This window comes from Canis lupus, chromosome 14 (assembly GCF_003254725.2).
Source record: "Canis lupus dingo isolate Sandy chromosome 14, ASM325472v2, whole genome shotgun sequence".
NCBI classification, from domain to species: Eukaryota; Metazoa; Chordata; class Mammalia; order Carnivora; family Canidae; genus Canis; species Canis lupus.
The window spans coordinates 9,813,675-9,819,785 of record NC_064256.1 but is presented as its reverse complement, the minus strand read 5'-3'; the positions used below and the strand labels follow the sequence as shown (position 1 = coordinate 9,819,785).

At 36.9% G+C, this 6,111-nt stretch overlaps 1 non-coding gene across 1 annotated transcript; it reads right to left on the bottom strand.

Annotated features, from left to right (window-relative positions):
* Positions 1 to 1,030: 1,030 nt before the first annotated feature.
* LOC112675144 (U6 spliceosomal RNA) lies at positions 1,031 to 1,137 on the bottom strand. Its single transcript, XR_003145776.1, has one exon. It is a non-coding gene; the product is annotated as a U6 spliceosomal RNA (small nuclear RNA).
* Between the last annotated feature and the right edge of the window lie 4,974 nt (positions 1,138 to 6,111).

The window sequence follows — 6,111 nt, the reverse complement described above, 5'->3', positions numbered from 1 at the left end:
TGGCATTGAAAGAAGAATCAAGTATAGAAAGTCTTTAATTGGTCAATCAGAGAGCCTCAGAAAGAAAGAAGGTTATGTCTCAACTTGAGTTTATGGAAATAAGTACTACTCCAACAATCTACACTTTTAGAGAGAGAAAAGGAAAGTGTGTGAGCCAGGGGAGGGGTAGAGAGAGAGAGAGGGAGAGAGAATCATAAGCAGGTTCCACTCTCTGCAGAGCCCAACATGGGGCTCCATCTCACAACCTAAAGATCATGAGCTGTACCAAAATCCAGAGTCAGATACTTAACCAACTGAGCCACCTAGTCACCCTCAGTCTATATATATTTTAAGTAATACTTAGTTTATCTTTAAAATTAAATGACCTCAACTAAAATCCACTCTGTAATGTACTGCTAGACTAAATTTCCCAATACATGATTTTCAGTTGGCCAAGCCTTTGGAAAAGAACTTGTAATATCTCCCAACTAATCATTTTAGCAAGATAAAACTGATATTTACATCTATTTTTATTAGGTGAGATTCCCTACTGTCCCACTAACAAACTTATATTTTATTTAAGTAATATATTCCAAATGAATAGTGTGTTCCAGAAAGATACAAAGGGGTAAATCTTGTAGTATTAACCATATTAAAGGCTACATACACTATGTACATCCTAATTGCACTTAGAGTCTATGGACTTTTTTTTGAGAGAAGTAAGAAAATTTGCAATTTAGTATGGTCTTTCTGATTGAATGGGGAAAAATTATTTGAAGAAGGGCAAGTCTGGTTAAGTTGATATTTATTACATTATTCATTATTCATCTCATGTCATCTAATCTATATCTAGTTTTCTGTTAAATCTTTTTTTTTTTTTTTTCACCACCAGCATCCCCTTTAATAAAATGTGGAAGGTTGCGTGACAGGGAAAGTGGAGGAGGGAGTGAAATATGACCATTTACAACCACAAAAAACTTCTGTACATGTCTAGCGCCCGGCAGAGGGGAGGGCAGACAGGGCAGCAGGAGGCCGGGGCCAGCCCTACTTATAAAATATGGAACGCTTCACGAATTTGCGTGTCATCCTTGTGCAGGGGCCATGCTAATCTTCTCTGTATCGTTCCAATTTTAGTATATGTGCTGCCGAAGCGAGCACATATTCATCTCATGTCATCTAATCTATATCTAGTTTTCTGTTAAATCTATCCATTATATTCTCAACTTAATATAAAATAGCTTTACAAATTTTTTTTGTAGATTCTCTATCACATATCTTATCTTTTCACATATTTGAGCCATCTTTTCGTGTATTTTATGTACCATATTCATACTTATTTTAACATCTTTGCAAGCAAACTCCTAGATCTGGATTATTTGTGCATTTCCTTTTATTCTTAATCTTCATTATCAGTCATATTTTATAATTTTATAGCCTCTTTGCAAATTTATTTTTTATTGTTTTTGTTGTTGTAGTTGTTTTTGGACACTAGATATTTGTAAATAAAGTACCATAAGAATCTAAGATATTATCTTCTTTCAGGGTAGGTGGTTTCTTTAATTATACAAATTAAGCTGGGTCATATGTGGGTTGCAATTTAGTAAGTCACAGTTTATCTGTAATTTCACCCCTTTTCCATGAAAATAGTCCTCATAGAATTTTGATTATGTATCTGGTTAGATATCTAATTTTGCAGCATTAAAAACATTGGATTAAGGATCCTGGGTGGCTCAGCAGTTTAGTGCCTGCCGTCAGCCCAGGGCCTGATCCTGGAGACCCGGAATCAAGTCCCACATCAGGCTCCCTGCATGCAGCCTGCTTCTCCCTCTGCCTGTGTCTCTGCCTCTCTCTCTCTCTCTCTCTGTGCCTCTCATGAATAAATAAATAAAATCTTTAAAAAAATAAAAAATAAATAAATAAAACAAAACATTGGATTACCCAGTCCTTTGGGTGATCCAGCTTTTCCCGGCAGTTTTTCAGCCTGCCTATCTAGCTTCCTACACAGTGTAGCATCAAACTATGGCTTATGCCTTAATTGGATAACTGGCAATGTTTTCAGATTCCAATCCTTTTTCCCAATAGATCTTTGTTTTTTTGTTTGTTTGTTTGTTTGTTTGTTTGCTTGTTAACACCATGGAACTCTAGAAGATTTCACTTTGCCTTTACAAGATATTGGTGTAAATCAGTGCCCTTCTAAATAATCTCAGAACTCAGCAAATAAATATTCTTTGGACATATATTTGAGGATTCTCAATTTCCAATCTTTTTCACTTCACTTGCTCTCTTTCACAAAAAGTTTTGGGATTCTCTCTATCCCAGAAGAGGGGCTAATAAAGTACAAGTCAGGCTGTCAGTCCCTACCAAGGATTAACACATGTCCTCAGGAATGGAGATAAATGAAAGTAGTCAATATTATCATTTTACTTCCTAAAATCATTTCTGTTTTAGAAACTTCACTTATTCAATTCCTCATTCCTTCTGTAGCCCCTGAGTGCTTTCTAAATATGGAATGTTTTAAACTTAGTTGGCTTTTTCCAGTTGTTTTAGCTAGGTAATTGGCCTGCAGCAACCCATTTTACATCCAAGTAGAATACCCAAGAGTCTTGGGTTTAATGGCCAAATAAGGAATAGAAGGAGAGACATGAGAAAGGATGACCTAAGTGTGCACACACACACATACATACACACACACACACACACACACTCATAAATCCTACATACTTCAATGTAAAGATACATTAAAATATAGGCATCAATTGGAGATACCAATGTTTTCTCCTTAGTGTGCCTTAGGGGGTGACAAACTTTTGGCTTATTCTGTGAATTAACACAGATTGTTCCAGATCAATAGTGTGTCTAGCAAAAGAAAACACAAACTTAAATTGTCCTCCTTATTTGGAGGATAGGATACTAGCAGTCTTTCCAATGTGGGCTATCATATTATCTAAATTATCAGCAATAGTGATATAAATGAAGTATAGATGGAGAACGAGATATTGAGTGACAAGGAACTTTGAAATCTAGGGGCTGGGATGCCTGAGTGGCTCAGTGGTTGAATGTCTGCCTTTGACTCAGGTCATGATCTGGGGTCCTGAGATCGAGTCCCGCATTGGGCTCCCCGCAGGGAGCCTGCTTCTCCCTCTGCCTGTGTCTCTGCCTCTCTCTCTCTGTCTCTCATGACTAAATATATAAATCTTAAAAAAAAATTATTTGCTTAGGTGAAAGTGATTATAAGGATGGTGGTATATTGTGATAACTTCTGACAACACTGGAAAATTTATATGGAGAAAAGAAAAATCAAAGTTTTAAATTCTCAGCTAATATCTTATGTAGAAAAAAAGATAATCTTCATTTCATATTAGAAAGTGTTTTTAATCTCCTTTAACTTTAGGTCAGATAAAACTGAGGACTGAAACAACAAGACAGATTCCTATGGAGCTATAAAAAATAAAAAAATATATGCATTTATTGAATTGCTATGGAGTCATTGGCGAATATATTTTTAGTGGAATAAGGAAGCCATGATACAAAAGAATATATAGGATATGCCATCATTCGCTTAAATAAAAGTAAATAGGGGCAGCCCTGGTGGCTTAGTGGTTTAGCACCACCTTTAGCCTGGGGTGTGATCCTGGAGACCCGGGATCGAGTCCCACATAGGGCTCCCTGCATGGGGCCTGCTTCTCCCTCTGCCTGTGTCTCTGTATCTCTCATGAATAAATAAATAAAATCTTTAAAAAAAATAAAAGTAAATAATATACATGTATTTTCTTATTTTTGTAGAAATAAATAATGGACTAAAAACTAGGCAAATTGATTATCTATGGTGGATGAAAGTGATATGAAACTGATAGGACAGGGGCACCTGAGTGGCTCAGTGGTTGAATGTCTGCCTTTGGCTCAGGTCATGATCTGGGGTCCTGGGATTGAGTCCTGCATCAGGCTCCCCGTAGGGAGCCTGCTTCTCCCTCTGCCTATGTCTTTGCCTCTCTGTGTCTCTCATGAATAAATAAATAAAGTCTTAAAAAAACCCTGATAGGACAAAAAATGAGGCTTTTCTGCCTACACTTTTCATTTTATATATTCAAAAAATAAACTTAATTCAGGAAAGATTCAAGTTTCTAGATGTCATTGTCCCAGTGCAGTTTAGCTGAGAAGAAAACGGATGATAGCATAGGGAAAAATTGCTTAATAGGCAGGGAAATGGAGATAATCCCATCATGGAAATAAGGGACCAACAAAAAAAGTCAGACACTGACCACTTCTGTGGTGGAAATCAAGGGAGCTACTTTCTATTCAGTGCCACAGGGAGGGAAAATAATAAAAAGGAGGATGATCCAATGTTTTGGCATTTAGGAAATAATTAGCTAAAAGATAGAAAGGAATTGGGGGATGGGCAAATGGGGAAGGGAAAAGTATAAATCAAATAAGGAGCTCAAGCTCTTTCTGAAAGGCAAGAGTTCACCATTTCCCCAAGGCTCTCTCCCAAAATTAATAAATTTAATGAACTGATTTAATTTAATTCTTCAATCAAGCATGGGAGGGAAAAGTAAAGTAAAATAAAACAAAACCAGAAAAACAAAAATGATAAAAACCACAAGAACTCTTCAGATGATAGTTTAAATTAATCTCTTAACAACAGGGATTTGTTTCAGTTTTTCTTTGTTTCTCTGTGTTCAAATCTGAGTCTTTTGGAGGGAAGCATGTACCGGGCTAGAACAATTCTCCAAAGGCCCTGCACTGGAAATCCTTTTCAGGATGTTTTAGTCATTTTTCCATACACAGTATGCTTTGCCTCTGAGCCCATTGTTTGAAATGTCTATTGCTCTTTGGGTCATAGAGGAGCAAATCTTTCAAAATGGCCATGCTGGCTTAACCCAGGGAGAGGAAAGTTAACATACAAGAATTTCAATTACTGTGAATTTAAAACAACAACAACAAAAATCTTTCTGAAGTTATAGTTATGTTCAAGTAGAATGTGCCCACATTTCAAAAATGGCATTTTTCTGTTTTAATTTGCCATCATTGCTATCCTGCTGCTCTCCCAGGAGCTAAGCCAATGTTACCAATTGCATTGCTCTACTCTGCTGTGACCAGAATAGTCAAGGGGACTTCACATGGGCTTTCCATAAGTAGAGCCACACCTGTACAAAGAAAAAGCCCTTCATATATAAACCCCAAAATAAAGGCTGTTGATGAGGATATAAAAGAAAATGGATGATAGTTGGATATATACATATATCTGAAGAGACAGGAGGGAGAGGGAATAAATGCTATTTGAAGCCCTCATAGGAGCAGAAACTATAGGGTTCCCCCCCCCAAAAAAAATAGAGGAAGCAAAATCTAACCCTAAAAAACAAGAGGTCATATTACTATTGGAGCTTAACAATAGTCCCAATCTTGTGACATATCAGGAAACAATAAAATATCCAATTCCTAATGCCATTGTCCCAAACAGGTTTATAGTTTTGAACCTAATCTATAGTGTTGCTGCAGATCCTAATAGTAGCTCAGTCATGTTCACAGAAAGAAACATAGGTACAAAAGATAAAACATTTTGGTCTTGCTTGAATGTCAGTCATTCTATGCTAGGTTTTTTTGTTTGTTTTTTTGTTTTTATAGTTAGAATGCCCATATAACTTATCTCCCAAATGGAGCCACTTTTGAGAAAGAATGAGCTGGAGGGAACAAATGCTAAAATAGGCAGGATTCTGGAAAGATAAAGACAAACCAGAACTGTTCTGGGTAAATCAGAATAGATAGTTACCCAATCTATAATCTATCTATGCACGCAAACTCATTTGGGAAAAGTCTTTAAAAATTTAATTTTCTGGGACACCTGAGTGACTCAGCGATTGAGCATTTGCCTTTGGTTCAGGGCATGATCCCGGGACCCTGGGATCCAGTCCCACATCGGGCTCCCTGTGAGGAGCCTACTTCTCCCACTGCCTGTGTCTCTGCCTCTCTCTCTGTGCCTCTCATGAATAAATAAATAAACCTTTAAAAAATTTAATTTTCTAACTGTGTTTTACCACATCTAGAGAGGGTTTAGGGATTGGGTAGAAATCTACCTGTACCTAAGGTCCATATTTTCAGTGTCATTTAAGATTTTTAGTATGTCATAGAGCTTAT